Genomic DNA, 19,079 nt, shown 5'->3' on the forward strand with positions numbered 1-19,079 from the left:
ACGCCTCCCCCTCCCGGATGACGAACTTCGCCGTGACATCTACCCTTCCTTCCAACTATAACCTGGCCTTGTTCCCCCCCCCTCCCCAGGGCCCCTTTTCCTCTTTTCTCCTTCTCCCAGAGCGGATTTTCCTCCGTCCCCCCCTCCCCTGAGACCCTGCACCCCCTACTTGCCTCTCTCCTTCCCACATCCCTCCCTACCTGGCCCTCTTCCGCGCGCCCCCCGCTCACCTCCCCCCTCTCTTCCCATCCCTCCCTCCCTTCTCCCTCATCTCCTTGCGCCTGGCAGATCCTCTGTATTGATCATCGTCAGTGTGCCACATCAGTGTTGTGTTTAGTGCTGTTTCTTGTGTGCGTCTAGAGGTGTGATTTTAATTGTGTACTGCATTGAGGTTCGCCGTCAGTGTTACGTTATGTGCTATGCCTTCCGTCGCTACCTTTATGCTCCTGTCGTACTGTGCCTTGTGTTCTTTTAACCATCGCAGTGTGTGGCTTTTTGTGTGTGCTACTTTTAAACAGTTTTTTATCTCCATTTTACAGTCACCCCGTTTTTTGTCTATTGCCTTCCATGATGTTCCCCCTTTTATATATCTATGTTCACATTCTCTCCTTTGCTGTTTTTTAAATGTCTTCTTTTGTTTTGTTCTATGTCTTTCGGCTGAAGAGCAGCGCCTATGCTGCTGCCAGCCCGCCCCGATGGGGAATTGAAATACAATAAAGGGAAAAAAAAGAGCCTAGTCCAGTACCCCTCCTGGATGATGAGCTTCGCCCTGACATCTACCCTTCCTACCAACTCTAACCCCCTCTTCCTGCCTCCTCCTCAGGGCTCCCTCTCCTCCCCCTCCCTCCTCCTGAGCGGCTTTCCCCTCCTACTCCCCCTCCATCTCTTGTGCCTCCTTTCAGTGTCTCTGCGCTCCCTCCTGCCCTGTCTTCCCTTTTCCTCTCCTGCCCCACGTGTCTCCTGCCTCTTCGTGAACCCACGGTTGCCCCTCCTCTCTTCATCCCGCCGCTTCCTCAGCTGCCCCATGCTCTCCCCTCCTTTTCCATCCTGTCTGACCTTTCCCTCGGCAGGTCCCACCTGGTAGTTTTACTCTTTGTCGTGTGTGCTCGAAGTGGGTTTTAAGTGTGTTGTTTCGGAGTGTTTTTAATACTGTGGCCAACTTTTAACCTGTGCATTCGCATTCAGTGTCTTCTCTGTGTTTCAAGAATCGCCAACTGTGTTTTTTAACTTTCTGGTGACTTTTTTTTTAATGTCCCCTATGAACGTCTACATGTCCATGTCTTTTTACCTCCATTTTCTCCCCTTACTCTGTTTTATGTTCCCCTTTTTTATCTCCTTATGTATGTATCATTTTATTCTTGTTTTAGTTGTCGTGTCTCTCGGCTGAAGAGCTGCGGATTGTGCCGCTGACAGCCCTCCCCTGCCCACATGGGGCGGGGGAATGAAATCAGAATTAATAAAAAAAAACCTAGTCCAGTCGGTCTGGTACTCACTCTGGATTGCGTCTATATCTCGGCGGTACTGCGTTCTGGTCATTGCTCGTTGTTGACATTTGCCTGGTTCTGGTTCCGAGTGGATTTTGGTGTTGTGGTTTCTACAAACATCCGTTGTTTATCTCTTCCTTGTTGTGTCGGTCATTGTCGGTTGTTGTCGGTTGTCGTTGGTCTGTCGTCCTACTCATCCTTGTGTTTACTCAGTGGTGCGTGCTCCTCCGCCGGCGGCTTCCCCGCCTGGCGGTTCCGATCTGCAGCCCGAGGCGTTTCTGCGGTTGGTTTTGGTTACTACAGTTTGTATACGCGACAATGTCGCAGTTGGTAAAACTAAATGATTAAAGTGGTCATCCTTCTAAGGGTTGTTTCGAACACGGCACTGCTTAGCTAAGTGTGAGTCCTTCGAAGGCTACCTTCCGATCCCTTCACTGATTCACCCAGGTTTTTATAGGGGCCTACAGTTTGACGTGGACTCTTGATCGTCGTGAAACTGTGCGTACTTAGTACATATACAAACGGGAGACAGAAAAAAATCCTTGGACCCACTGTTCAAATGGTTCAAATGGCTCTGAGCACTATGGGACTTAACTTCTAAGGTTATCAGTCCCCTAGAACTCAGAACTACTTAAACCCAACTAACCTAAGGACATCACACCCATCCATGCCCGAGGCAGGATTCGAACCTGCGACCGTAGCGGTCGCGTGGGGACCCACTGTCTATTGAACTTCTGACCTTTGCATTTGTAGCTTGACACTTACTGAATAAGTAGGGGAAAGTGGGGTAAGACTTGTTAATGGGCTGAAAGCAGGTACGGCGTTCTTCATGTCACTATTTATACTCTCTGGTGGAGTGGTACAGTATTACACTCGAGAAGAAATAATGACAATACAGGCGTGTTGTCGTTCAGTTCACCGCTTCTGTGGAAGTAAGTTTGTTTCAAGGTGCGTTTACATGTGTGTAACTTCCCGCGCGCATTGGGCGCATGCAGCCGTTGCACGAAGAGGCACAGTGGCACAGTGAAGCGTGCATCTGAACTGTGCGAGGGAGACTCCCTCCCCACAGCAGGCGGGCAGAGCAGCGCCTCTGCTAGCGAGTGGAGCGGCTACTAGCCGCAAGCCGCACAGCTGCGCTCTCCGCTGACTACTGTCGTTTGGTCTGTCCTTTAGCTGTGGCTACATCGTAGTGACTGTATTTATAAAAACTCTGTTTAGATGATCAGTAAATATTTATACACTAGCAAACAAGACAGACTAGGTCCAACAATAGCGTGCCTTTATTTCATTTTTATAACCTCTGCGCTTGCGGTAAGACCGAGTACGTTGAATGGGGGTGAGACCGGGAATGTCAGCGAAAAGAAAAGGAACGCATACATAGGAAAATGGTAAAGGAAGCTATTTTGGAGACTCAGTAAAGCAGAAAGAGACATCATTAGTGCAAATCAATCAAAAATAGACACATGTGATAAACCAAAACAAAAAATGAGTCAACAAAAGATTCTCGGTGTTTCAACAAAGATTCTATGTTTCAAGACGATAAAAGCATACCAGACGTCAATTTCTTGTATTTTGACGACTTACTTTCAAACTCAGAAGGAGACGTTGGGATTCAACGCGGAAAATGTCATTGCTGGGCCCACGGAAGCTGCAGTGGAGCAGATGATGAGTATTGTTAGTTTACATGTGAATTTTGTGAATAATATTGCTAGTTAAATTATATTTGTATAAACATTTCTGCTGATTTGTCACCGAACATCTTGTTTTTCTAAGTAAGAATACCCACTCCTACTTTACTACTGGGGTACATCTGCATCTACATCTTTTCTAAATCGCTTTGCAACTGATACTGGTCTTCGGATGACCGTACTAGACGGTAAATTACAGCATCATCTGCGAACAACCTAAGATAACTGCTCAGATTGTCACCCAGGTCATTTATATAGATCAGAAACAGCAGAGGTCTCAGGACGCTTCCCTGGGGAACACCTGATATCACTTCAGTTTTACTCGATGATTTGCCGTCTATTACTACGAACTGCGACCTTCCTGACAGGAAATCACGAATCCAGTCACACAACTGAGACGATACGCCATAGGCCCGCAGCTTGATTAGAAGTCGCTTGTGAGGAACGGTGTCAAAGGCTTTCCGGAAATCTAGAAATACGGAATCAACTTGATATCCCCTGTCGATAGCGGCCATTACTTCGTGCGAATAAAGAGCTAGCTGCGTTGCACAAGAACGATGTTTTCTGAAACCATGCTGATTACGTATCAATAGATCGTTCCCTTCGAGGTGATTCATAATGTTTGAATACAGTATATGCTCATAAACCCTGCTCCAAACCGACGTCAATGATATAGGTCTGTAGTTCGATGGATTACTCCTACTACCCTTCTTAAACACTGGTGCGACCTGCGCAATTTTCCAATCTGTAGGTAAGATCTATCGGTGAGCGAGCGGTTGTATATGATTGATAAGTAGGGAACTATTGTATCAGCGTAATCTGAAATTAACCTAATCGGTATACAATCTGCCCGTATCAAGCGATTTGAGTTGCTTCGCAACCCCTAATGTATCTACTTCTAAGACACTTATGCTAGCAGCTGTTCGTGTTTCAAATTCTGGAATATTCCATTCGTCTTCCCTGGTGAAGGAATTTCGGAAAACTGCGTTCAATAACTCCGCTTTAGCGGCACAGTCGTCGGTAACAGTACCATCGGCACTGCGCAGCGAAGGTGTTGACTGCGTCTTGCCGCTTGCGTACTTTACATACGACCAGAATTTCTTCGGATTTTCTACCAAATTTCGAGACAATGTTTCGTTGTGGAACCTATTAAATGTATCTCGCATTGAAGTCCGTGCCAAATTTCGCGCGTCTGTAAATTTTAGCCAGGTGATTAAAAAGGTACTGAAGCTAAACTTTTCAACAATAATATTTTGTAACCAATTAAACTATGATAACTTTTACTACATCTGACAACATGTAGGCTAAGTAGGGTATTTCCATAATGCCTTGGAGTACAGCTACCCGATCTTACCTCGCTTTCCCCTGCTACACATTCAAAAGCTAAGAGTACGCTTTGTTAAATGGATGTCAGATAGGCGACAAAACAGAGCGTAATTCAGTCACGATCTCTGTCGCATACCAGGTCTTTATCGAGTGTCCTCACACGGCAGCCACGTTACTCTGGGTTTGCAATATTTGGTAGTCTGCCTCCAACCGCTGCTGTCAGAGACGGAATCTGTGTTACCCATTTTTCTGAATCTAGTGTTATCCCATGTGAAAGTGTAATAACGTTGTTAACCATTTAGTTTAGCTGAGACGTAGGTACCAGGCCAGTGTTCAACTACTTGGACGTGGGAAACCAACTAAAAGACGCGTCCAGGCTGAGCCAGCACACCGAACCTCGCCCTTAATAGACCCACGGTCGTTGCATCTCCTCGAATCCTGGAAGCAGCGGGTTAATGCGCACAGCTATGCAGACGAACTAGAGCGCCCAAATGCACCTGCAAAAATTTCTGAAAACAAAGGCAATATTTTCCAGTATGGAAACAACATAATATTCTCTCCAACACTAAAACTGTTGTCCAGAGATGTGGCTACAGTTACAAAGGAACACCGCCCCCCGCCAGTCATGGTGAAACATGGCGCACGTGTAGAGGGGGGAAAAAAATGCAACTCGGGTTTTTTTTTTTTGCTTGTACCCAGTTTTTCTTTTAAGAATGTAACACACAGAAAAGGCGTGATGAAGTGGTTCGAGGAACGTAGCGGCTGGTTACAACTGATGTCCTGGCCCCCCACTCACGTTATCTGAACCCGATCGAACACATCTGGGATGTGACTGAACGTGGCGTCAAGGTTGATCGGCCACCTCCTTGAATTTGACAGGAGTCAGGTGACCCCTGCGTGCAGGTGTGATGCCAGCTGCCTCCAGCGATCTACCACGGCCGCGTTGCTTCCATGCCACTATGCGACGTCGCTGTTATCCGTGCCAAACGTGGATATTCCGTCTGTTAGGGAGGTGGTCTTAATGTTCTGGCTGATTAGTGTATGCAATGGAGAACACAATGTAAAACAGAATTCAGCAGGATTTCAAATTGTCACAGATGATCCTCTAAATATCCTGATTTATATCAGGCATATTTCAGTATGTTAGTAAGCCTTGGGGAGGAGAATTGATTATGTTAGTGAGTGCAGCTTGATTGCATTGTTTCTCAAGTAGGGACTGACCACACAATCATTCAACAGAACTAGATGTGAAAATCTTGTCACAAAGTTCTTCCAACGTCGAAAGCCATATACGTCCAATGTACCTGTGTCGTCGAGTCCTTTGGGATTACCAGATGAACAAGTTATTTGTGCTCAGGTACGATGATGTAAATGGTTCTTTCATCTTGACCAAACCAAGAATCTAATAATGGTGCAGATTTTTCTGCCTCACTGGCAAGGAAAACATCTTTCAAATACCTTCTGAATTTGTCAGAAGTTTGTTTAGTAAATTTAGACGATGTCACAAGAACATTAGGAGCTCCAAAACGAGATTCTCGAATTCTCGTTCCGAATTCACCAGTCGTTTCATTTAAGACAGTAAAATAGTGGGTGGTCAGTGTGAAAAAAACATTTAGAGTGTCGTACTGGAGTATACGAATCTTGTCCATCCACTGGAGCGCCCGGTGGGATGGGACATACGCCACTTTCGATGTTGGAAGAACTTTGTAAGAAGATTTTCACATCTAGTTCTATTGAATGATTAGGATTCAATCTCCACGTGAAAAAAATTACCAAGCTGTATTCACTAGTACATAACCACTTCTCTTCTCAGAAGCTTACCAATATACTAAAATATGCCTGATACAAATCAAGATATTTAGAGTGTCACCTGTGACAATTTTAAAGCTGAATTTTGTTCTATATTGTGTTCTCCATCGTGTGTATTATGTGAAGAGACTTCGTTCATTTTACGTGCATGGTGTAAAAAAACATGCTGTAAACATTTCTTTACACGTGATTATTGTTATTACGATTTTATATCATGATAATAAGTTATTTATTATTTTCAAATAACAAAACATATAAATGTAGAACAGGAATCAAAAAAACCATGAATATAAAACATGAAACAAACGGAAGTAAAATAGATAATGAATATTTACGTATGAGACCTTAACTTTTCCCGGCGAACTGAATATTCAAATAACTTACGGGTTTGCTGCCGGGTGACGTCGTCGACCTCCGCCGATATTTCGAAAGGAGCACACCCTGACATTCTCAAGGCACAACTGCAAGGAGGAAGCAGTGTGAAAGGGAATTTAATAACTCGGTTCACAGAGTAGAAACGACGAAGATACGACGCACTGAACAAGCAACCGCAGAGTCAACACACAACCAAAGATAAGCAACATCAGAAATATTGATAGTGACTATTAATCAACAGGTGATGTCCCTCTGTTTTTTGATGAGAGACAGAGCCGGATTCCAAGCAGCCTTTAAACAAAATCCACCATCTCTGTTTATAAGGTTTCTTGATAGTTTGATTTCAACAGCTTCGCTAATAACACTATCCCAATAGCTGGATGTGCAAGCCAGAATCTGCATGTTGTTGTATTCCATAGGATGACCGGTTTCAAGGCAATGTTCTGCAATAGTGGATTTGCTCGGCTGTTGTAAGCGTGTGTGACGCTTATGTTCAATACACCGGTCTTCCACAGTCCTGGTTGTCTGACCAATATATGACATGCGACAACTGCAAGGAATACGATAGACCCCAGCCTTACGGAAACCAAGATCATCTTTTACGGACGCCAACAGGGCCTTAATTTTAGAAGGTGGTCGAAAAACGCATTTCACATCATATTTCCGCAAAATACGGCCAATCCCGTTGGAAATGCATCCTGCGTAAGACAATATGGCCGTAGACTTAGGTGCCACTTCATTGCTATCGTCGCTCACCCGTTGCACAGAGGGCTGACAGCGCAACGCACGTTTGATCTGCCTCTCACTATAACCATTCTGACGAAAGATGACTTCGAGATGTGATAGCTCAGCTGCCAAAATTTCAGGGTCTCAGATAACGTGGGCCCTGTGAACCGAGGTACGAAGGATTCCTTCACGCTGAGCTGGATGGTGACAACTATCAGCTCGCAGATACAAGTCAGTGTGAGTAGGCGTCCTGTAAACAGAATGTCCTAGCGTACCATCAGTCTTCCTTCTGACCAACACATCAAGGAAGGGAAGGCATCCATTCTTTTCCACCTCCGTAGTGAACTGATTTCAGATATGTAGACAATACTGTTGTTGTTTGGCCTCATGGTAGTGAGAATTTAAACCGGTTTTTGGAACACCTGAATTCAATCCACCTGAATATTTGAACAGTATTTAGGTATTTGAATTATGTATTTTTAAAACAGTCCGACAGCATGTTCAGTACAGCATATTTTCCAGAAATGGTATTTCAGAAAGTGCTTTGTTTCACATGGACGCATGTAGCTTGAGAACTTCCGTAATTTATGTTCTACATCTACATCTACATTCATACTCCGCAAGCCACCCAACGGTGTGTGGCGGAGGGCACTTTACGTCCACTGTCATTACCTCCCTTTCCTGTTCCAGTCGCGTATGGTTCGCGGGAAGAACGACTGTCTGAAAGCCTCCGTGCGCGCTCTAATCTCTCTAATTTTACATTCGTGATCTCCTCGGGAGGTATAAGTAGGGGGAAGCAATATACTCGATACCTCATCCAGAAACGCACCCTCTCGAAACCTGGCGAGCAAGCTACACCGCGATGCAGAGCGCCTCTCTTCCAGAGTCTGCCACTTGAGTTTGCTAAACATCTCCGTAACGCTATCACGGTTACCAAATAACCCTGTGACGAAACGCGCCGCTCTTCTTTGGATCTTCTCTATCTCCTCCGTCAACCCGATCTGGTACGGATCCCACACTGACGAGCAATACTCAAGTATAGGTCGAACGAGTGTTTTGTAAGCCACCTCCTTTGTTGATGGACTACATTTTCTAAGCACTCTCCCAATGAATCTCAACCTGGCACCCGCCTTACCAACAATTAATTTTATATGATCATTCCACTTCAAATCGTTCCGCACGCATACTCCCAGATATTTTACAGAAGTAACTGCTACCAGTGTTTGTTCCGCTATCATATAATCATACAATAAAGGATCCTTCTTTCTATGTATTCGCAATACATTACATTTGTCTATGTTAAGGGACAGTTGCCACTCCCTGCACCAAGTGCCTATCCGCTGCAGATCTTCCTGCATTTCGCTACAATTTTCTAATGCTGCAACTTCTCTGTATACTACAGCATCATCCGCAAAAAGCCGCATGGAACTTCCGACACTATCTACTAGGTCATTTATATATATTGTGAAAAGCAATGGTCCCATAACACTCCCCTGTGGCACGCCAGAGGTTATTTTAACGTCTGTAGATGTCTCTCCATTGATAACAACATGCTGTGTTCTGTTTGCTAAAAACTCTTCAATCCAGCCACACAGCTGGTCTGATATTCCGTAGGCTCTTACTTTGTTTATCAGGCGACAGTGCGGAACTGTATCGAACGCCTTCCGGAAGTCAAGAAAAATAGCATCTACCTGGGAGCCTGTATCTAATATTTTCTGGGTCTCATGAACAAATAACGCGAGTTGGGTCTCACACGATCGCTGTTTCCAGAATCCATGTTGATTCCTACATAGTAGATTCTGGGTTTCCAAAAACGACATGATACTCGAGCAGAAAACATGTTCTAAAATTCTACAACAGATCGACGTCAGAGATATAGGTCTATAGTTTTGCGCATCTGCTCGACGACCCTTCTTGAAGACTGGGACTAACTGTGCTCTTTTCCAATCATTTGGAACCCTCCGTTCCTCTAGAGACTTGCGGTACACGGCTGTTAGAAGGGGGGCAAGTTCTTTCGCGTACTCTGTGTAGAATCGAATTGGTATCCCGTCAGGTCCAGTGGACTTTCCTCTGTTGAGTGATTCCAGTTGTTTTTCTATTCCTTGGACACTTATTTCGATGCCAGACATTTTTTCGTTTGTGCGAGGATTTAGAGAAGGAACTGCAGTGCGGTCTTCCTCTGTGAAACAGCTTTGGAAAAAGGTGTTTAGTATTTCAGCTTTACGCGTGTCGTCCTCTGTTTCAATGCCATCATCATCCCGGAGCGTCTGGATATGCTGTTTCGAGCCACTTACTGATTTAACGTAAGACCAGAACTTCCTAGGATTTTCTGTCAAGTCTGTACATAGGATTTTACTTTCGAATTCACTGAACGCTTCTCGCATAGCCCTCCTTACGCTAACTTTGACATCGCTTAGCTTCTGTTTGTCTGAGAGGTTTTGGCTGCGTTTAAACTTGGAGTGAAGCTCTCTTTGCTTTCGCAGTAGTTTCCTAACTTTGTTGTTGTACCACGGTGGGTTTTTCCCGTCCCTCACAGTTTTACTCGGCACGTACCTGTCTGAAACGCATTTTACGATTGCCTTGAACTTTTTCCATAAACACTCGACATTGTCAGTGTCGGAACAGAAATTTTCGTTTTGATCTGTTAGGTAGTCTGAAATCTGCCTTCTATTACTCTTGCTAAACAGATAAACCTTCCTCCCTTTTTTTATATTCCTATTAACTTCCATATTCAGGGATGCTACAACGGCCTTATGATCACTGATTCCCTGTTCTGCACTTACGGAGTCGAAAAGTTCGGGTCTATTTTTTATCAGTAGGTCCAAGATGTTACCTCCACGAGTCGGTTCTCTGTTTAATTGCTCGAGGTAATTTTCGGATAGTGCACTCAGTATAATGTCACTCGATGCTCTGTCCCTACCACCCGTCCTAAACATCTGAGTGTCCCAGTCTATATCTGGTAAATTGAAATCTCCACCTAAGACTATAACATGCTGAGGAAATTTATGTGAAATGTATTCCAAGTTTTCTCTCAGTTGTTCTGCCACTAACGCTGCTGAGTCGGGAGGTCGGTAAAAGGAACCAATTATTAACCCAGCTCGGTTGTTGAGTGTAACCTCCACCCATAATAATTCACAGGAACTATCCACTTCTACTTCACTACAGGATAAACTACTACTAACAGCGACGAACACTCCACCACCGGTTGCATGCAATCTATCCTTCCTAAACACCGTCTGCACCTTTGTAAAAACTTCGGCAGAATTTATCTCTGGCTTAAGCCAGCTCCCTGTACCTATAACGATTTCAGCTTCGGTGCTTTCTATCAGCGCTTGAAGTTCTGGTACTTTACCAACGCAGCTTCGACAGTTTACAATTACAATACCGATTGCTGCTTGGTCCCCGCATGTCCTGACTTTGCTCCGCACCCTTTGAGGCTGTTGCCCTTTCTGTACTTGCCCAAGGCCATCTAACCTAAAAAACCGCCCAGTCCACGCCACACAACCCCTGCTACCCGTGTAGCCGCTTGCTGCGTGTAGTGGACTCCTGACCTATCCAGCGGAACCCGAAACCCCACCACCCTATGGCGCAAGTCGAGGAATCTGCAGCCCACATGGTCGCAGAACCGTCTCAGCCTCTGATTCAGACCCTCCACTCGGCTCTGTACCAAAGGTTGTAACAAAAGTTTTAATTTTTCAAAATTGATTACACAGTTTCAAAACGTTAATTGTGTTTCAACTTTTATGTGAAAGACATTGATATATATCCTCCTTTCGAGGATATTCCCTCTAAATCTACTGTGCCATATTACTTTCTGGTGTGTATTTTAGTAGTTAAAACTGTAATTGGGTACAAATAAAAAAAATATGTTACATTGTTTCTTCTCTTCCACACAACCGCCAAATTTCATCAAGATTGTTTATTTACACATGTGAAGTACTTCCTCGTTAGTCAAGGGATCATACGTACTTGCCGCTGACGTCACACGCTTATCGAAAGAGAGTGTGGCCCCGGCAGCTGCCGATTTCGCTATTTTCAGGGGGCTTCGTGTGCTCCGTGACCTGAGAGAGACACGAGCGACCACCCTCTGCTGGCCCTCACGGGCGGACCAGGCACCGCCCGGCACTGTGGAGCGTTCACCCAGTGAGGTGCTGGCCTTGAGACGGTGGGAACTCACTGAACCACGTCACGTTACTGCAGAATGACGGTTGTATATTATTAAATAACGTCTAGTTCCCACCATTTCCTACGGTGTATAACCTAAATAGTTCTTTACTTAATTGTATAAATTGTTTAAGAGGTCTGCCTTATCTAACTTCTTAAATATTTGTGTTTTAGTTGTCTCTCGTATTTCCTCAGGAAATTTGTTATACAACTTTATTCTCTTCTAGAAAAAGGTGTTTTTTTTTTTTACTTGGCCTTGATAAATGAAAGTTTAGTCTGGCTCTTATTTCAATGTTGCTGTTTGTGAGATATTTACTAATGTTCTTCTTGATGTGCATAACAGATTGGCAGACATACTCGCAGCCGGCCGTTGTGGCCGAGCGGTTCTAGGCGCTTCCAAAGTGAAAGTTAAAAGAACATTTCGATGTATAAAGCTCACTGTGACAAACAATTTATATGTATTTCTGATAATTGAATTTCAAAAGGACACTTAATTTTGTGAGGAAAAAGATAATTATGGATTTTGCTATTATGAGTGATTATTCAAAAGAGTGTGAAATACTGTGGCTGAGGATGTGAAAACTGCCGCAGAAGAAACGATATGTAATTAAAAATGACAAAGACTGTACAAGAATTAGTTAAAGTATAAATAGGCAATATATTGTAATAGAATCGCTTGTCTTCTACATGGACTGACGTTGCATTAGCTCTTAAGTAGTCTTCGTTTGTCATAAGTCGATGATCGACGCCATTTGTAGCTGGTATTGTAAAAGGTGTGTAAAGATTTTAATTTTTTCTGTTAAAATATATTTATCTAGTAAAATCTGTTTGCCACAATTACTGCAAAGTTCGCACCGGACATTGCCCATTTTATTTAAGAAATTCAAGCATTTTATTGTATATCACTGGCGGTGCGGAGCTGCGCCGCGAGCGAGCTGTCTGCAGCAGCGGCAGATTTAGGTATACGATCGCAATAACGATCACATCCTAAAAAGGGTACAGGCAGAGGTGAAGGAAAACAATAAAGTGTTTCTTTTCACGGCATTCCAGACGCACAATAAAAAGAGATAGTAGATTTTATCTTGTGCATTCACAAGCTGCAGCTTTTGTAGATTTTCATTCAAGAAAGTGATAAATTCTGAACATATCGTAAAGTGTATTTAAAAGTGGATAATTTTCATGAGGGCTTAGCAATATAAAAAAAAAAAAACATTTTCATATAGTAAACATAGTCTTATACTTCAAAGCTAGTCTGGTTATATCCAGGTAAACAAAAATCCACTGCAACTTGAAAATGGTTGCTAAGTTCGATGCACAAACAGCTTTAGTACTTGAATAAAAGTAAAACTTGAATCATTATTTTGGAATAGTCAAAGAAATTCATTTTTATTAATCTGCAACAGAATATTTCATACGTAAAATAATAATCACAGATGAAAAATTTATTGCAACCTTTCATTTCTCATGTCCATCCATGTATATGTTAAGTTCAATCTCAACGGTTTCCCAATCAAATTAAACGCAAAAATCAAAGAAAGTTTAAAACCAGACGTTCGATTCCCGAATAATTAAAACAGACAGAATCGCATTAAAGCTGTTGCGGTCGCAGGTTCGAAACCTGCCTCGGGCATGGATGTGTGTGATGTCCTTAGCTTAGTTAGGTTTAAGTAGTTCTAAGACTAGGGGACTGTTGACCTCAGATGTTAAGTACCATAGTGCTCGAGCTTTTTGAACCATTTGAACAAACTCGCAATCTGTATTGACATTTCACAGGTGTTCAAGTAGATCTTTATACGAAGCACAGTTACTGTTTTTGGTTATTATTCTAATAGCCCTTTTCTGTAGTTTGAAGACTTTCTCTGTTTTGTGTATTGGTCCCTCTAAAAATAAGCGTCATAGCTAAAGAAGGAGTGTGTATACAAACAGTAAGGCTTTGTCTGACACACAATGATGACTGGTCTCTAGGAGCATAGGATGCTGATAACATTTTCTTTCCTACTATACAGGGTGAATCACCTAACATTACCGCTGGATATATTTCGTAAACCACATCAAATACTGGCGAATCGATTCCACAGACCAAACGTGAGGATAGCGGCTAGTGTAATTGGTTAATACAAACCATAAAAAATGCACGGAAGTATATTTTTTAACACAAACCTACGTTTTTTTAAATGGAACGCCGTTAGTTTTGCTAGCACATCTGAACATATAAACAAATACGTAACCAGTGCCGTTTGTTGCATTGTAAAATGTTAATTACATCCGGAGATATTGTAACCTAAAGTTGACGCTTGAGTACCACTCCTCCGCTGTTCGATCGTGTGTATCGGAGAGCACCGAATTACGTAAGGATCCAAAGCGAACGGTGATGGACCTTAGGTACAGAAGAGACTGGAACAGCACATTACGTCCACATGCTAACACCTTTTTATTGGTCTTTTTCACTGACGCACATGTGCATTACCATGAGGGGTGAGGTACACGTACATACGTGGTTTCCGTTTTCAATTACGGAGTGGAATAGAGTGTGTCCCGACATGTCAGGCCAATAGATGTTCAATGTGATGGCCATCATTTGCTGCACACAATTGCAATCTCTGGCGTAATGAATGTGGTACACGCCGCAGTACATCTGGTGTAATGTCGCCACAGGCTGCCACAATACGTTGTTTCATATCCTCTAAGGTTGTAGGCACATCACGGTACACATCCTCCTTTAACGTACGCCACAGAAAGAAGTCCAGAGGTGTAAGATCAGGAGAACGGGCTGGCCAATTTATGCGTCCTCCACGTCCTATGAAACGCCCGTCGAACATCCTGTCAAGGGTCAGCCTAGTGTTAATTGCGGAATGTGCAGGGTCATCATCATGCTGATACCACATACGTCGACGCGTTTCCAGTGGGACATTTTCGAGCAACGTTGGCAGATCATTCTGTAGAAACGCGATGTGTGTTGCAGCTGTTTGGGCCCCTGCAATGAAGTGATGACCAATGAGGTGGTCGCCAATGATTCCGCACCATACATTTACAGTCCACGGTCGCTGTCGCTCTACCTGACTGAGCCAGCGAGGATTGTCCACGGACCAGTAATGCATGTTCCGTAGATTCACTGCCCCGTGGTTTGTGAAACCCGCTTCATCGGTAAACAGATAGAACTGCAACGCATTCTCTGTTAATGCCCATTGATAGAATTGCACTCGATGATTAAAGTCATCACCATGTAATTGCTGATGTAGCGACACATGAAACGGATGAAAGCAGTGACGATGCAGTATGCGCATGACACTACTTTGACTCAGTCCACCGGCTCTCGCAATGTCCCGTGTACTCATGTGTGGGTTCATGGCAACAGCAGCTAACACACAAACTGCACCCGCTTCTCCTGTGACGGGCCTGTTACGGACCCGTTTGCGTGCTACGACCATACCTGTTGCATACAGTTGGCGGTAGATGTTTTGCAATGTGCGGCACGTTGGATGCTCTCTGTCCGGGTACCGTTCTGCATACACCCTGCAGGCTTCAGCTGCATTTCGTCGACACTCGCCATAGATGAGTATCATCTCCGCCTTTTCAGAGTTCGAATACACCATGGTCACAGTTCCTACAACATTACACTATCACAGACGTCTGGTAACACGGTGTACTACAGTTGGTCTGCGTGCGGAGACGAATGCAGAATAACAATAGCAGCAAGCGCTACATGCGGACACTGCGACAGCTAGACCAAACCACAACAGTGCACTACAGCCACAGTCGTAAACACGGTCGTCATCGTCAATATGTCCCTGCAGATACTGCTCGCCGACCGTGGCCCGTGTTTGTTACAACACGCAACTGAACGTCGGAGATTTCAAGCGTCAACTTTAGGTTAAAATATCTCCGGATGTAATTAACATTTTACAATGCAACAAACGGCACTGATTACGTATTTGTTTATATGTTCAGATGTGCTAACAAAACTAACGTGGTTCCATTTAAAAAAACGTAGGTTTGTGTTAAAAAACATACTTCCGTACATTTTTCTATGGTTTCTATTAAACAATTACACTAGCCCCTCTCCTCACGTTCGGTCTGTGGAATCGGTTCGTCAGTATTTGATGTGGTTTACGAAATATATCCAGCGGTAACGTTAGGTGACTCACCCTGTATTTGTGTTCCTTCCACTGAAGGTGACAGTCAATATTAATTCCTAAAAAAATTGTGTTTGCTATTCAGCACATGAAATTTTCACCCAAAATTAATTTTACAGTATTATTTACCCTCTTTAAACAGAAATTCATACTGGTTTTGCTCTTTACGTTCGGTGTAATTTTATAGTATGATGAATTACACTTAATATCCTTTGGTATTTTGTATCGGTAATCACAATGTTGCTGTCAGTAGTGAAGAGAATTTTGTTCACAAGTCTAACAGTGACCTGGAAGTCATTGATATGTATAATAACAATATAGGTCAAAAGCTGCTGCCCTCAGGGACTCCTATGTTAATGTAATTGGGACATGATAAATGTTTCACTAAGAAGTTTTGTTATGTGAAGCCTGAGCTACCCGTACCCTTTGTACACTGTTTTTCACATACGACTGGAATCGGTCATTGGCAGTTTCTCTTACTTCTAACGACATATCTGAACAGTGTGCGGTTCGCGTTCATGCTGTTCATAGCTTGGCATCTTGTAATAGTGGTAGTGGCGCCTCTTTTTCTTAGTGTGTTCACTGGCGCCACTACGTTTGCTAGTATTGTCTGTCCGTGAATGGCAGCAGCAGCGCTTATCGATAGCGCGCGCTGTGCTACCATCCTTGGGTCGTCGTGTGTCGAGCTTGGCGAGTTGGGACGGAGCAGCAGTGAGGTCCGCACAGCCAGTATTCGCCCGACCGCTGGCGACACGCATGCACTGCCCGACGGAAGGATGTGGTCGCGAGAGTGCACGACCACGTCAAAGCCGGATTCCGCGGGTTTTAGTTGAATGGACCGTGATATTCGAGTAGACCAACCTTCACCTGTGTGTGTGCGTCCACCCATCAAAGTGCACTCATCGCAATAAGTTGTCAGTTGACGATTTATACTGGGATCTTTCCCGTGTCTGACTCGAGTGGGGACGACCGTTGGTTGATCGTTCGGTCGGACGTCGCAGCGGACGACGTGCATTTGGACTGACGACCGCTTCTGGCTTCTCTGTGTTGTGTCGACTTATAATTCGTCCGTGTTGTTTCACAGTGATTGGTTTTAGTATTGTGAGTTGTTTGTGGAATTGTTTTCCCGGATATGTGTGTATCTTGTGGTTTTGAATGAGCAGTTATTTTAATCCTGTCTGCGTACTGGATTTGGAGAGAATTGCGAACGGACATGAGTTCAGGTTCAGACGGAGCGAGGAGGTCCACGGGGGCAGGCCGGGACCGCTGGCGGCGTGCAGGCGCTGTCGGACCGAGGGGCTGTAGCCGATGGCCCAACCCAGGACGTTCCAAGTTGAGTGAACCGTGTCCAGTACTGAAACTTACACTGTTTGAGATCTCGCTGTTGTTTGCATGTTGATACCCGCAGGGTCGGTGAGACCAACCGTAACAAGTGAAGTGTGTCGGGTTGGCGGAAGCTTTTAGCCGCCTTCTACTCCTTGATGTTACTTTGGATTTAGTGGTATTCTTATTAGTGAAGTGCAAACAGCGGTATTTTCTGCCTTGTGGCCGCTAACGCCCCAGTTACCTGCCCTGGAGTACTTACCCAGCAGTTTACCTTTCCTCGCAGTGTGTGGATCCGTCCGACACGGCGTGTAGTTCGACAGCCTCTCGAATAATACTGTGCATATGCTTTTGGGAGGTCTGGCTTGGTTCTAGTCTTTCCTTCGGCCTTGGGTGTGTTTCTGAGGACGTGGTGCTGTCTGTCTCCTCGCCCTTGCCTAAAAATATTCCATTGTTGTTTCAGTGATCGGATGTTAGGCGGATTGGTTAGTCGGTCGGTCGGCGCTTAAGCAACCTCTAGAGTGAGTTGCCATCCTGTTACTTGGGTAAAACTCTTGACTGGATGTCTCACCGCTTACACAGCTGTAGTCACCGTCCTCAGGTCGATCCAGGGAGCACTGTCTGTGGATCCCTCCGTCTTATTTGGACAAGTTCTCATAATTGTTTAAAATTTATCCTAATGTTTTAACGTGTTATTGCCTTCCCCACTTGTAATTCCGGCCTTCAGCCGTAAATTTTTTGTAACATTGCTTGTGGCCTTCAGCTGGCAAATAATTTTTAATTCTGTTTTAGTGAGGCCTTCAGCCGTCACTATAGCTTGTTACAAGTTAGTAAGATTATTAGGAAGGGTTTTAGTATTTTTAAAGTGTAATTGTCCACCTTACTGGTAATTCAGGTCTTCAGCCCTCGTGTATTCTGAAATTCCTTGTGGCCTTCAGCCCACGAATAATTTTCAACCTTCTTAATCAGGCCTTCAGTTGTTGATTGTGTGTAACATTGCTTGTGGCATTCAGCAGACCAATAATTTGCAATTTTTTAATAAGGCCTTCGGTCGTTACTATAGCTTGTTACCGTTTTATTTGTTAAGAAGAAAATATTTTAGTATTTGTTAATGTGTAACTGCCTTCCTCACTTGTAATTCAGGCCTTCAGCCGTTGTGTATTCTGAAATTGCTGCTCGCCTTCAGCTGTTAATTGTTTGTAACATTGCTTGTGGCTTTCAGTTCTGTCTTGATAAGGCTTTCAGCCGTCACTATAACTTGATACAGTTATTAAGATTGTTAAAAGGGATTTGGTATATTAACGTGTAACTGTCCACTTTGTTGGTAATTCAGGCCTTCAGCCGTTGTGTATTTTTGAAATTGCTTCTGGCCTTCAACCGACAAATAATTTTGAACCTTCTTAACCAGGCCTTCAGCCGTTCATTGTGTATAACACTGTTTGTGGCCTTCAGCCGACAATAACTTGCAGTTCTTCTAATAAGGCTTTCAGCTGCCAGTCTAGTAAAATCTTTAAAAATGATTGTTGTGAGTTTTGTTTTTTAAAAATAAAGTGTATGTGTTTTCTGTGCAACGAACGAAAACTGATTAGGCCCCGTCCACACCTTTCCTGCTTCCCCTAAGTCCCATGTCTCAATACCTTTTAGTAAAATTTTATGTCAACGTTATCATAGGGTTTTTGTAGATCCAAACATGCACCTCTGACACACACATGCTTGTCTGTTTGGACTTTCTTATGCAAATAATACTTATAACATATGTGAAAATATCGGTTTACTATATCGTTAGACTGTAAGCAACATAACAAAATTCCATTTACGATGAAAATTTCCTTCCAGTGGTTGTTATAGTAGAAAAAAGTTCTCACCCTTTTTGTGTAGCAACTGGGATTTTTACGAAGGCTGGGACATGTCCACGTCGTACATTTCCACAGAAAATTTTTTTGAGGCAGATAGCTTATTTAGACAACATACCAATTCACTTACTAAATAACAGCATTTCCTCCATTGTCAGCACTGAAGCTACTGGTTAAGTCAAAAGCTGCTCGTTTATC

The sequence above is a fragment of the Schistocerca nitens genome, chromosome 9 (assembly GCF_023898315.1).
Source record: "Schistocerca nitens isolate TAMUIC-IGC-003100 chromosome 9, iqSchNite1.1, whole genome shotgun sequence".
In the NCBI taxonomy this organism is placed as follows: domain Eukaryota; kingdom Metazoa; phylum Arthropoda; class Insecta; order Orthoptera; family Acrididae; genus Schistocerca; species Schistocerca nitens.